Source organism: Meriones unguiculatus, chromosome 2 (genome assembly GCF_030254825.1).
Source record: "Meriones unguiculatus strain TT.TT164.6M chromosome 2, Bangor_MerUng_6.1, whole genome shotgun sequence".
Classification (NCBI taxonomy): Eukaryota; Metazoa; Chordata; class Mammalia; order Rodentia; family Muridae; genus Meriones; species Meriones unguiculatus.
The window spans coordinates 171554241-171569097 of record NC_083350.1 but is presented as its reverse complement, the minus strand read 5'-3'; the positions used below and the strand labels follow the sequence as shown (position 1 = coordinate 171569097).

The 14857-nt window shown below is 41.8% G+C and overlaps 1 long non-coding RNA gene across 2 annotated transcripts in view; it reads left to right on the top strand.

Moving 5' to 3' along the window:
• The window catches only part of LOC132652227 (uncharacterized), a 50608-nt gene extending 37082 nt beyond the window's left edge, over positions 1–13526 (top strand). For both annotated transcript variants that reach the window (XR_009589706.1, XR_009589705.1), the window contains one exon: positions 13157–13526. This is a non-coding gene — a long non-coding RNA (uncharacterized LOC132652227). The remainder of the gene's footprint in view (positions 1–13156) is intronic.
• Positions 13527–14857: the final 1331 nt, after the last annotated feature.

Genomic DNA, 14857 nt, shown 5'->3' with positions numbered 1-14857 from the left:
AGCAGAGAATTCTTTTTTGTGTAAGAATAACTTGGTAATTTAAAGCCTCCCAGAATTCTCTTGCTTTCTTCCTTGCCTAGATATGCTGGCAGTTGAAAGTGGGTGTGTGTTTGTCTTGGATGCTTGGGCTAATTTTCTCAATTGTCCACATATGAATGTGTGTACAGAGGCCTGAAAATACCTCTGTGTGTCTTCAGTGATTTTTCTAGCAATTTCAGGCAACTGTCAAAGCCTCACTGAAGCATGCAAATACAAGCCTGAGGGTTTGTGAGGGGATGAGAGTCTATGAGTCATGATGCCATTAAAAAAAAAAAAAGCCCTCAGATTTTGCAACTAAACACAACTGAAGTTACAGTAATTTTAATTCATTATATGTGTATATTTCTCCTTAAGATTTAAAAATACATGAAAGGATGTGCATTGTCCCCTAGGGTCCCCCAAATAGAAAAGCAATAGTAATTAAGGGGGGGGACATGGATGCATTAGGGCTAATGTAAGACCTGGGCAATTGGCATGAAGGAATTTTTTTTTATTTTCAAAACAGAGCTAAATCTCTTTTCCATTATAGATTTAATTTAAGTAACATGATAAATAATGGTAAATTGAACTTTATTATGTATTCATGAAATGCAGTTTAATAAATTGTTATTTCTGGCATTTGTGGTTTAAAGATATTCCCCTATGGATAGATGTTATTTTTAATGTGCAAATTCAGAAATAATGACCCACAGCTCCATGGTGAGTTATAGCTGATGTATACACATGGACAATAAGGGAGAAATGATCTCCAAATTCCTGTTTTTATGAACATTTTGAGTGCAATCTCTGATCCTTTAAAACTGACATTAAACAAATTATTTTAAGGTTACAACTATATTGCCGGTGAAGAAAAAAGTAATAAAGTAAATATTTTCCAAAGGTTTTTAAAAGAATGGTCTTTGACAAGGACATATCTGAAACGAAGAAACTCGCTTACCAAGAACAGGTTATTGAAAAATCTCTGCAAAACTTAAAAAAAAGAGACATTAAAAATTCACATGAAATAATATCTTACTTACTAGCATATCTGTAACATAAAATTGGACTAAAAAAAAAGAATGAATAAACAGTATACAGCCAGAAATTTCCATGGGCTTGCAAGTAAGAAACTGGTCAAGGGAAAAAAACATTAGTGAGTTTACTTTCTTTATGTTTAGCTTAATTCCACTGAACTTGAGAAGTTTGCTGGTACACGTAAGATCATGGCATGTAGCAGGATGTCCAGAGAGCTATCACAGCTTCCGGAGGCCCCGGGCAGTGCCCAGCAGTGAGTGGAGGGAGTCCTCAGCACATTTTTCTTGTCCCCAAACTGAATTTTTTGTTTGTTTTTTTTCAAGACAGGGTTTCTCTGTGTAACAGCCCTGGCTGTATGGCTGTCCTGGAACTCACCTTGTAAACCACAGACCAGGCTGGCCTTGAACTCACAGAGATCTGCTTGCCTCTGCCTCCCAAGTGCTGGGAATTAAGGGTGTGCATCACCACACCCAGCTCACAAATTGACTTTTAATGTTTAGCTCCGATGAGCATTTGATTCTTATTCTTTTAATTAAGAAAAGCCATGCCTGAAGCGTGCTGGATGACAGAGTTCAACTTTCTCTCATTATCTATTGTTGCCTTCAAGGGCTTAGCCAATGGGGCCCAAGATGGACAATGATAACAGGTCTTCAGATATGGACAGTCCTTCACTAGAAAGTGGAGGTGGCTTGCGGTTACCTATTTGTGACAAATGTTTGTAGAATGTAGGATTTATTTTCTGGGACCTGGCTTTCCAGAACAGTTGTGGTCATGTTTGGAGGCAGTCAAATGTCTGACTGTAATTCTTTATTTTTGCTGCACATTGAAGGATGGCTAAGGAAGCTTCTTTCACAGCCAAGTTTTCAGTGCTGGGGAAATGGCCACTGCAGGGCCATCTGAGAGCTATTGGCCTGAGGATGTGAGGATCCCAGTTACCCAACCGACCATCACAATTTTAGCATCATCAACACTGCCTGTGAACAACTGGCCCACATCTGTCAACCAGAGCCCTGCTTCTTTCCTAAAGAGATGATTCCCCACAGGGCTATAGGCCCCTGACCACAGTGTGACACCTCAGAACTCTGGAAAGAGCAAACTGTTTCTGCAATTTGTTTGTTGTGAAAACCCAAACTACCTGGGATTACTTGCTAGAGCAGTCAACCTAATATAATGTAAGGCTACGTATAGGTTTTATTTCATTTAGTGTCAGTATTTGGGCATTGTGGTTTTGGTATTACCTCAACTCATATATTTTGTTTGGAGTAAAATATATGATTTTTATGCTTTGTTCACTTCCTGAGCCTGAAGAAACTCGGGAACTCATCTGTGTTTAAAGGTTTTAGGTAAGGGAGTGTGGAGCTGTAACTAGAAATGAGTCTTAATTTTCCTTTTCTTCCTATGTTGCAAATACCTACTAATAATGTCCTTAAAGATAATTTGTCTGGGGAAGTTAAAGAAGCTTTCTAAGATTTGATTTAAGCTATTAATTTGCTTAGCAAAATCGTATATTGCACACAGGAAATTCAGCTCTGTTGTGGCCAAATTATCACAAGTTATAAATTAGTTGCATTTGAGTTAATGAGGTTTTATTATAAACACAAAACAGCATTATGCCCAATGCCTGATTTTCATTAGTACAAAAAACAGCCCAAATAAAGCTAAAGAAAAAAAAAAAAGCCTGAGTTGCCTATGCCACTTGCTTTGTAAGCATTCAAGATGCTGTTGAATTTTATGTTTGTAAAGAGCTGAAAAGATTTTTATGTTGCCTACCTGCAGTTTGATTTGGATTGAGGCAGCCACAAAAAATCTGCTTTGTTCCAGCAGCCTGAGAAGCATTTCTGGGCTCCCACTCTCTCATTTTTAAGAGTTTTTCCAATAAAAAGAGGGGGTTTGTTTGTTTGTTCTGTTTTTTGTTCTTGTTTTTGCTGTTTTTGCTTTTGTTTCGAGTACACAAGGGGTGGCTGGACTCGGAAGGAGCACCTCTGTAAATTGACAGAAACAGCTGAAGCTCAGGCAGGTAAAAGGGTGGACTTACAGGTTCAGAGGAGGGGGATTGGAAATAGGCAGGCAGTGGAGAAAGTAGCACCTGGACTAGGGGTCTAGGAACAGAGACCTCTCCTGCCCTGCCCCCAGTGCTTAGGCTGGGAGGAGCCCACTTGCCACTTTGTGCTTTTGCAATCAGCTAGGCACCTGGCCATTTGCAAAGAGGATCTGTGTGTTTAGTCCCTACTGGGTAGAAGAAGATTTCCTGTCTTTTAACAATACATCCACACATAAATCCATTTATTAGACAACAATGGTTTTCATCTTGAAGTCTACAGGGTTACGCTCAGAGCCAGTGGCTCTTTTAAAAATCTTGGCCAGTTCACCTTTCTCTGTTTTCTCGCTGTTCTGGACCTTTTTCTTCTTGGCTCCTCTTTCAAGGGGAGGCTGTCACCGCTCTTCTCCAAAGCGCTCTCTCAGGCTGAACAGCAGGCAGAGGTTGTGGACTCCTCGCAGGAAGGGTTTGAAGAAAGTGTTGATGTAAGCAGATGAGCCGCTTTTATCAAACACGCGGAGCAGGGGCCCCAATAACAGCAACCTCCCAAACACCGAGGAGCCCCAAAGGATGGCAGGAGCCCAGCTCCCCCGCCGAGGTGCCCTGAGAGCTGGACGGACTTCTGTGGAAGGGGTTGTCTGCAGTTCTCTGGGAAGTGAGTGGGCCTGGCGTGGTGGCCTGTGTGAAGAGTTGGGCTGTGGCCAGGTGGTTGTGTTCGTGCCAGTCCCCACATGCTTGCCTCGATTTTGCTACAAGCACTGATGGGTTGGTGTGTGTCTTCACAAGGTGTGTGCTCAGAGGCTGCTCAAAGGCCTCCACGAAGAGCCTGCGCCCCAGCCACTCCCCCTGCTTACTCTGCATTTCGGGAAGTGCTGAAGGTAAGGAGGCAGGGGGATGCTTTCGCAGTTGTCAGAGGGAGATAAACTTCACAGTAACTAAAACAATCACAAATCTGCCAGAAACTGTAAAATATTAAAGAGACAGCAAGGGTTAGGCTGAAACACTGGGAGAAGGCCTTGGAGTGTTTGGCCCAGGTCCAGGAAACCTTCAATTCATTTTCTACCCTGCTGTTGGTTATCACTTGGAAAAAATGAGGCTGGTTAACTCTGTTACATCTTATTTTCAGAAACCAGCCAATTCCCCTTTGCCTCCAGGAAAAAGTCCTGGTATGCAAGGCACTTTGTACGCTGATCTGACCTAAAATCTCTCTGCGATCTCCTATAAGTTGCTTCCGGCCCATCCCAGCCACATTTCCAATGAACTTCCTACCACAGAAGGGGCGTGCCCAGCCTGCCTGCCTCTGGACAAAGGTCACATTTCTCATTTCCACTCGTTCCTTCTCAGGACGTGTTCAACTTATCTTTCAAGGCCTTGGCTCAACCCTATCTCCTCCTCCTACCTTTATTCCCTCATTCATTCATTCATTCATTCATTCATTCATTCATTCACAGATAGTGATTCCTAAAGTCAGGCACTGTGCTGGGCCCCAGGAAAAGGGCAACAACCAAGAAGATGGTGTAATCCTTGTCTTCTGGAACCTCCATCTTAGCAGAGATGTTGTCAATCAGAGAAGAAGTTCTGAATGAATCATGGTAGGAGCTGAAATTACTTGCCAAGGAAAAGGTTGATGACGTATGTTATACAACACAATACCTCAGCAGTGTTGAACGCCTACTGTTGTGTGTTTTAACACAGTCACAGCCATTTGTGATAGCGCTCTTGTTGTCTCACACTTGGTCTGTAAATTCCTTAAGAGGGAGACCCTTGTCCCTTAGGTTCTTCTAGGCCTGCAGAATCTAGCTCAATGTCTGGTGTTGAGGACTGTGGCTCAGCCAGAATATTAGGAACAAGGAGAAAGAGTCGAAACAAATTTCTATCATAACTTGGGATGAGCTAGACCAGAATGGTAGCAACTTCATATCTGCTAAATGTTCCTGTTACAGTTGGTATGTTTCTTCAGCTAATAATATATGTGTATACACACAAACTCTCTCTCTCTCTCACACTTTTTTATTATTGAAGCTAGAAGAAGTATCCTGCTTACTTCTTTCTATCACCTGGTGTCTTAGGCTATCTATGGATGACCAAAAATCAAATTGAGGAAGAAAAGGTTTATTTGGCTTATACTGCCACATCGTAGTCCTTCGTTGGAGGACATCAGGACAGAAACTCAAACAGGGCAGGAGCTGATGCAGAGGCCATGGATGGGTGCTGCTTACTGGCTTGCTTTTCATGGCTTGCTCAAATGGACCCTCTTTCAACAATCACTAATTTAAAAACAAAAAAAAAAAGGCCTACAGCCGGATCTTAGGGAGGCATTTTCTTAACTGAGCGTTCCTCCTTTCAGATGACTCTAGCTTATGTCAAGTTGACATCGAACTATCCAACACAGCTGGTATTTCAGTAGCACCTCAGTGAGGACTGCGAATCCTGGCGTATCCGAATGTCTTCCTGGAGTCTTGCAGCAGCTGCTATTAGAATGAAATGTGGGGATCGTTGGCCAAGGCAGAAAGCCATGTAGGAGACTTCCCAGGCTGTAATCCAGCATTGGCCCAGGGCGGGCAAGAATGGATGAGGATCGCAAGCCAACAGATAGCATCCTGGTCTGATGTCAACATTGGAGACTTCAGTCCATAGAGTAGTGGCAAAGAATAATGCTGAGGACCCCAAGAAGCCTTCTTGGGGAAAACTTCTTTCTCCAGAAGTGGGCCAGGAAGTCCTGGGTGTCTGAAGGAGCAGGCTCCTCTGTGAGGAAGAAAGCTGACCACAGCCATCCTGAGAGTCGCTGCATGTGTACCTTCCTGCATCCTCTTTGGACCCAGCTTCCCGCCTCAACTCCAGGAAAGCCAGTCCCTTTGAACTTGGAGGAAAAGACGATGGACAGTTCCCCTTATTATTATTGAATGTCACCATTCCTGACATTCAACAATGAGTTAGAACCCCTTTTCTGTAGGACTTGGTGCATGTTTTTTTTTTTTTTTTAACCCATTCTAACTGTACTTGACGATAGAAGTAAAAAAGTTTTCAGACTGAGTAGGACAGATGCTGGCTCACAGGAAAAATCATGCTTTACAATTCCCAAGTCTAACCCCAAACACCTTTGATTCTTGGGGATAGAGTAGACTAGATAAAGACTTGAAAACACACACAGTAACAATGTTTGAAGAAAACCTATGTCAAATGATTATGTGAGTGACTTTTCTGCTGCTATAATAAAATACTATGATCAAAAGCAACATATGAAAGTTCTGCTTGTAGTTCAAGAGGGCTAACGGTCCATGGTCCATTGTGCCAGGGAGACACGACAGCACAAAGCTCTTTACCTCGGACAGGAAGCAGAGGGAGAAAGAGGGCGTGCACAAGTGAATGCGCATGAGCAAACGCCCTGGAAGTGGGGCAAAGCTGTAAACTCTCAAAGCTCGTCCCTAGTGACGTATGTGTACCGCCCCGTATGTGTACCGCCCCCAAGCAGCACCTCTAACTGGGGAAGAAATATTCAAGTGAGCTTAATGCCTAACATTTCTCATCGAAACCATTTTAGGTGTAGAATCCATGAAAGGCAAGAAAAAAAGAAAAAGGGGGGGGGCTTGTTTATAATTTGAAAATGCTTCATAGGCTTTGAGAATAATCTGAACATTTTATGACATAAAATTGTTTAAGACAAGTAACTGAATGGCGGAATGCAAATAGGTCCTAGCTTTAGAAGGTATTTATTTATTTATTTATTTTACAAGGCCTGTAAAATTGCATTGTGAATATAGAAGGGTATAAGGCGGCCACTGGGTAGAAATGGATCTCAGGGGCCTCAGCATCCTGATGTGCCAATATGACATCACCCTTTCCTTAGTGGTATAAGATAGGAGGTGTGTTTGCCCCTCCTAAGTTTAACAAGAGAAGTCTTAGACTGCTGGAAATATTAGGAATATCCGTTGTCCTCTCTTCTCAGTAGAATGGATAATAGTTGCCCTCAACTGAAAGTTTTGTGACTTAATTTTCAAGGAGAAAAGCAATTCACTGACGATTTTCTCGTGGAAAGTTTTGAAATGATTGGGCGATGGGAAAAATGTTCGGCTGGAACACATTTGTTGGCTCTGAATATCGCCAAGGCCTTTCCCTAGGATATCTTGGACTCTGCAACTTGTGACAATAATTGATGCATGGATAGACTGTGGAACTCATGTGGTTAAACTTCAAAAATTTAAACCCTCAATATGCTGGTATCTTGTTGCAGACCCAAAGCATACAGAACTCAGTTGATTTTTTTTTTTTTGGCATTTTTTTCCCTTCAGAAACAATAGTTGTTTTGGAACTTTGGGTGTGTGTACGTGAACAATCATGTATTCACCTCAGTGAAGACACTTGTGGAAGACCAAGGACACAATTCTACCAAGTCTAGCTCGTGAACTGAGTTTACTGGGCTCTGGGGGAGAGGTTTACAGGAACACAGGGACTGAAAGTCAGCTGCATCCCTGAAATGCTTGCCTCAGCTTGAGGATCCCTGAAACGCTCACCTCAGCTTGATGGTGACTCTTGGCAGCTGCATCCTTGGAGCTCCTTGCCCAACTCTCAGGCAGCTCCGCCAAAGAGCCTCCTTTTCTCCAGCCATGTATAACCATGGGCTGGGGCATCTCGAGTTTTGTAACTTTCCTAGATGCCCAAATCCTACAAGTTTCATAGTCTTCAGAGCCTCTTAAATTTATTTATTTATCTATCTATCTGTCTGTCTATCTATCTTCTTATTTATTTATAATTTCCTGAGTCTTACGAGCTGTCCTCATCCCACTAGGAAGGAGTGTTTCAATTTGCAGGAAATATCCTTTGGCATTTTATTTCCTTGCAGAGCAATCATGCTTGTAGTAGAACTGTCTATGTTGCATTACTTGAGATTTAGGTATTTAAACCAAAGTCTGGCAGAATTCAGCCCCTAGATCTAGCCCACCCATTTCTACACTGCTTGCAAACTTAGAATGATGATAATAATAATAATAAATCTTTAAAGGATTGTACTATGAGTCACGAGATAAGTTGTCTGAATAACATTCTTGATTTTGACATCTGACCCACAAAGTCTGAAATAGTTACTATCTGTCCATGTATGGAAATACACCATATAACTCTTGCTCTGAAAATCTGGTTTTAATGGATGATTTCTGAAATATTGGGAACTGATAATATAGGACAGTGTATTAGTCATTTCCCCACCTTAATAGAATACTTAAGATGATCAATTTAAAATAATCAAAGGTGTGCTTTGTCTTATGCTGTCAGAGGTTCCAGGCAATGGTCACGTGGCCTTGTTGCCTTGAACCTCCAGCAGCAGACAGACACACCATGGTGGGAGACCGGCCACAAGCAGGTAGACAGGAAGGGCTGGGGTCTCAGTATTTCCTTCAAGGGCATGTTCCTATCAACCTAACTTCCTTCCACTAAGCCCCACTATTTAAAGGTTCTGCCTTCTTGCAGGAGCTATATGTACTGGGAACCAAATATTTAATATATGAGCTTTAGAGGGGATATTTCATATCCAAATCATTATATAAATTAATGAGCATAAGTGCAGTTATTTCTCTATATCAGAGTGTTCGTGCTAACACTTTCCCTTCTGTTTTGAAAAGCATACACTCCTTAAATTTCTAATTCACAATGAACACTCCATTTCTCTTGCTTGGCCTGAACTTTATCCTATTCTTTTGCCCCTGTGTTTTCCCCATGCCCCTGGTTCTAAAGAGGTAATGTCGGGAGTACCCTCCTACAATGAACTGATTAAGTTGGAAGGAAGAGATCATATCAGAGCAATATGATATGATCATATGAATTTTCATTATTTCTTGCAGCACCTTCTGGGTTTAGGTTCCTGCCTCCTCTTTAGGCTCATACATTATGTATGAGGTACAGCTGTGGCCCATAAAGATCCTTCATTCAGAGTGAAAGTAGGTCCCCTCAGTGTGGCCTAAAAGCCTAGCTTGGCAGAAAAAGGACCCTGGTATTTTCTGGCACCTACATGGTCTGTCTTCCAAAACTACGGCCTTGTGTTTGGCTCTCTGTCTTTTCTCCCGTACTGTTATTAATTTCAAACATCATAATACAGACAGATATAAAGGCAGCATGAAAAATATACAAAACAGCATCAGTGATTATAGCTGCAAATGAATAGTCAGAAGGTACATAGATGCCCAGCTAGCAGGAACATTACTCTGAACTGTAGAATTTCAAAGCCAATGTGCTCTGAGGGTAATTGCATTGCATAAATTCAAGGCATCATTTACACCATTGGCAATAAAAATACAGCTCCTGGAGAGATGGCTTGGTGGTTCAGAGCATTCGCTGCCCTTGTAGATGATCTGAATTCAGTTCCCAGCTCCATCATGGCAGCTCATAACTGTCTATAACTCCAGTTCTAGGGTATCCTTCTTGTTTCCCGGGGCACTAGATACACATATGATGTATATACATAGGAACAGGTAAGGCACTCATACATACAGAATAAAAAGAAATAAATATTTAAAAGTAAATAAGTATTTAAAAAAAACACAGCTTCTTGGAGCTGTACAAGGTAGCCAGTCCCAAGTCCTATTTATGCTGAGCTGAGTTCTGATCATTTTCAGAAAGAAAATTAAGGGGAAATGTTTTATTCACTCAAGAGATGCAGAATGTGTGATGAAGGATGAGTAACAGAGGGTCTGACTACAGGATCACTCAGCCTAGGGAAGGGATAAAATGTCCAGGGAGCACAGGTGTGGAGCATATGCCCAGGGTGGTCCAGAAGGACGCTGAAGAAGGCAGGAGGAAAGGCAAATAAGCAAATGAGGGTATGCAAAGCGTTCGGGGTGAGTGGTTCAGCTCGTTCGCCGGAGCTTCCCGCAGGAAAAGCCTACTATGTTTAGCTGGGGAGAAACTGCTTTTAAGCATCCAATTTGACCTCATCTGCATGGCGCGCAGCTCCGAGAGCACCAGTTTCTTTCTGATTATCAGGAATCAGGGCAAGAAGGTAGGATGATGGTGCCTGACACTTCATTTTAGCACAGAGGGCTGCAATCATTCCAGGACTTGTCTCAGGAGTGATAGATTTTCCACCCTTATTTGAATAACGCTAGTATCTCATTTCTGGATACAAAATGAGCATACATATCCAGCTATCTTCTTTGCCATAATCTCATTCTAGGAGAAAAAAAAATACATCCACACACCCTGTCATCCATCTGGAAATACCCACCTGGTTAGTATTCTTCCAGCACAGGCCATCACCTGTCTGATGGCCACTCCATGTGAGATAGTCCAGATATTGCTTTTACTCCCAGTAAGCAAAGACCTGATCCATTTAACCTGGCCAACATCAACCTGAAAAACATATGCCACTTTATAGGAAAAACACATGTGTGTGAAATTGCCCGATCCCTCACCTTCTTCATCATTTGAGGCTATCTGTAGGTGAGGCAGAGATGTTGCATGCCTCTAAAGTAAGGCTGAGAATGTGATTCTACCCAGGGACATTAATGCTTATCCAGAGAAAGAGCCCATTGATGTGGACCAAGGGAAAAGCCAACACTGAGGCCCTGTATTTACTAACTGTGAACTCCCAGGATGAGTTGGCTGGAAAGGAAGATTTCACATTCTGCCTGGTGTCCAACTTGCAAGATCAGCTTCAGTGCTGATCCCTTCCTGCTGTTTCATAGTTTTCTCGCATGTTTTACAACAAAATGACACAGGCCCCCTGTACTCAAGCAAAGAATGGGCATTAGGTTAACATGTCATAGAAATAGTGGCTTCTACTAGCCATCGTTAAAACAAGGATAGGAACAAGTCTTGGAACAGTTCAATGTTAGGTAGCAGCATATTGTGACGAGAAAAAGTTAGGTCAGTGTGTGAGACACACTGTAATGATGTGGTGAGACCTGCTGCTGCTGCTAATGATGGTGGTGATGATGATTCTTATGAAACCAGTACTAATACAGAACACTGCTTGTATTGAGCTCAATGCCGGGCTCCTTCATTTTGGCTCTTCCAGGAAGACCTGGGAGTAATATATCTGCCTTCCATCTCACAGGAGAAGGAACTCATGTTCTGTCAGAGGTCGGGGAACTTGCTCAATGTTGTAGATATAGGAAAATCTTTTCAACATTAAAACCCATATTGTCTTTGCCAACGCACTTACGATATTTACTTGGTAGGCTTAATTTGCTTTTTGGAATATTGAATGAAAATGGATAGTTGTCAATAAACACAGGATTTCCTTCTCTGAAAGGGAGTAGAAATGGTGACATTCCAGGAAGGGTTGTGGGAGTATAGTGGAGACAGTTGGGACATGAGGCATATGTTTGGTGCTGAGGCACAAATGCAGTCCGTGTTTGCTTAGTATCTGTTTAGTATGTTAACTACCTTAAAGAACTGATATCCTTTCCTGTGTTAGTGAGGAGAGGTTTTCCTTCAGTTGAATTAGCAGTAATGGAAGAAGAAGATACATGTGTCTAATTCCTTAAATGGAAGCACGCATCTAGTTTTGTTTATATATGTGTGTATGTATGTGTGTGCATTTTATGTGTATGTATGTGTGCACATGTGGTGTGTGTGTGTGTGTGTGTGTGTGTGTGTGTGTGTGTGTGCACATGCCCATATGGAGGCCAGAGGACAATCTCAGATATTTTTCTTCAGGTGCTGCATTGTGTTTGTTGTTTGGGGACAGGTTCTCACTGTGGTATCTGGTATTGGGGTTTTTTTTTGATAGGTGATTTTTGGCTCTTGGAGGGAGCTCAAATGATTAAGGTTTATTAAAAATACATCTCTACATTGATATATGGAGTCACATGTACTAGGTTTTTTGGTAAATAGTTAACAGCATGATTCTTCACTGGTTTTGGTTTTAGACAGTCTTATTGTGATTTTATGCATCTTCCTCCTTGTTCTGCTTTTACATCCCTCCCTTTCACTGAAGACCCCTCTTTTCGCATTTTCCCTATCAGCTCACTTGGTAGGAGAGTAGTAAATAGGGGAACAGCAGCCTGATCATAGTGATGTGATCAGGGAAATGGGAAAGGTGGGCTCCTTAAAGAAAAGGATGTAAACACAGAAGGGATGGGGAGGGCTTACTACTTCCTTGAGATCAAGTCTCTCACAGAACCTGGAGCTAACCAATAGAGACCCACAGTGCTGGGATGATAGCACAGGTGCTGCCTGGCCTTTCCTGTCAGATCTGGGCATTTGAATTTGGGTACTCTTGTTTGCAGTGTCTAAGTATGTTTGCTGCTGCTGTGACAAAACTCCTGACTGAAATCAACTTCTAGGGAAGACGTTTATCTGGCTTACATCCGTTTAGTACTAAGGGGAGGAGAGTCAAAGCAGAAGGTTAGGCAGCTAGTCCCATCACGTCCTCAGTCAAGAGCAAACAGAATAAACTCATCTGTGCTTGCGTTTGCCCCTGCTTCGCCAACTTTCTCCACTCAGCTCGGTGCCCAGCCCATAAAGTGGTACTACCTACATTCAGGCTTGCTCTTTCCCCCTCAAGTGACAATCAAGACAGGCCCTCAAGCTTGCTCACAGGCCAGCAGACAATCCTTCAGATGAGACTGTCTTCCCAGGCGATTCCAGGGTGTGGCAAGTTGATCCTTTACTTGCGTGTGAAAGGAACCATCACACGCAGCCAGCATTTCCCTTCCCTAGATGTAGTGTTCAGTAAGTGGAATAAAACCAAGCAGGAAATGTAGTCATCTCTGAGATAAAGATGCAGTTTAAGAAGTATATTACTCTCCCCATAAAATGGTGAAAATAAGCTAAGGCTTTTATTATATATTTAGATAATATGAACTAAGATACAATAGAGAAATGTTAAAACAGATCTTAAAATATCCCTAACACTGAGCAGAAACTATTCAGGCTATAAATGAAATAATCAATAATATCTAAGAGGCAAGTTGTAAAAATATTTCTTGCTTCCATAAATTATTTCTCTATCAGGAGAGAAGCTTGCATGCAAAATAAAATGGCCCAGAGCCAAACTAATTACGTTATTTACATTTTAGCTTCGAAAGTGACTTGACAGCTATTTTTTTTTTTTTTTGTATTTCTGTCCAGACCTTTAAAGAAGAGATTTAACAGCAACGGACTTTGTTATACCAGCCGTGGTCGTGAGGTCAGTCTGCAAAATTGAGATGGCTTTCTGTTGTAAAGTTCACCCTCGCAAGACAGATTTTCACAGTTCTTCTGTAAATATTCCACCATCCTGAATCTTTCAACTTCAGAAATTTTTGCCTTTAGAATTCTAGGTTATTGGTTTAATTGATGCTGTTCTTGGGGCTTGGGATCCATTTATCTTATCTTTGTAATCAGACGGCAGTGAATCCAAGAGAAGGGGTCTAGAGCCCTGTATCCGTGGCCACTCCCCAGTCCATCCTCCCTGCTTCTCCTGTTGCTCTGATGCAAGCTGAGCCTTGTTCTTGAAGTAGCCACAATAAACTCTTAAATTTCGATCAAAGCTTGATTTTTTTTTGAAGTATTAATTAGCTATAACAACCTGAGATGCCCGTGTAGATTTTCAGAGGCAACAGCTGATCCTGATTGGCATCTTTGTAGGAAACAAAACAAAACAACAACCCAAGCAAACCAAAAAACCCAGATCAACCAACCAAACAAAAAACGAAACCCAAACAAATACAGCAAAACACATGGACGAGAACTTGATATAATTAAGAAGAGGTGAAACATGAGACGTCGCAAGCTCTGTGAGAACTGAAAGAGATGAATCCATTGAACAGGCTTTCTCAATTTTCTGACCTTTCCAAATTGGGAACAATAAAGAGACTGAACCCAGACAGGTTACTTTTCCGGGGAGGGAAGGTATTCAATTTGTCTTCATGTATGTAAGATACTATCAATGTCAAAAATATTGAAAGTCTAAAACTGCTAAATGATGGGTAAATATCCAGTACCTCCTGAGCAAATTGAAAATGCATTTTCTGGAGATTGTTGAAAGAGGAAGTACCCAGCGCTACATTGCATTTTTCACAACAAGCCCAGGTAAAGGTCACCTATCACCAGTGATTTGGCTTAGTTATGAGTTACAGCTGCTTTCTCATGCTGGTTGAAGACACTTAGAATGACCAAGTTTGATCTTCATTACAATGTCCTATATATCTGCTCTCTATACGACAAATTCTTCCCACAAATAATTTTAACTCGTCAGTAATTTGATGCCCAACACCAAGGGAATGATAAGAAAACACACCACCTCTAATGTTATTGTCACAAGCAATTAGCAGACTCGCTTGTCTGATTTTCTGTGTGTCAATGTTGCTCGTTTAAAAAAATACCAGTTTGTTTTGTTTTGTTTTTGTTTTTGTTTTTGTTTTTGTCAGTGTATTATAGAACCTGGGGAAAGCTGCTCAGAAGCATGAACATCTTAGGTCTTTATTTAGGTGAGGGGAAGCCAGGAGCCCTGCTCTGGCTCCACCGGTGACGGTGCTGTGACTCAGGGAACTGTAAGCTCTGGGAGGTGCTGGTGGCAGGGGCAGCCGCACGGCAATTTACACAAGATGTTCTTTACTTGAAAGATATTGCTTGACCTTCCTCGCTTCTCAATATTATTTCTCTACTCCTGGGGATCACCGTGGTGTGAAAAACTAAAGCCCAAAATAGAAGAAAATATGACCTAATGAAGGAAACCTCATGAAGGCCCTCAGCCAATTCTACAAAAAGTCAAGGGCTTTGCTTCATTGCAAATCTTAGGTTAGAAAGGACACCATGCGTCCAATTCCTTGATTTTTATTGATGTAGAAA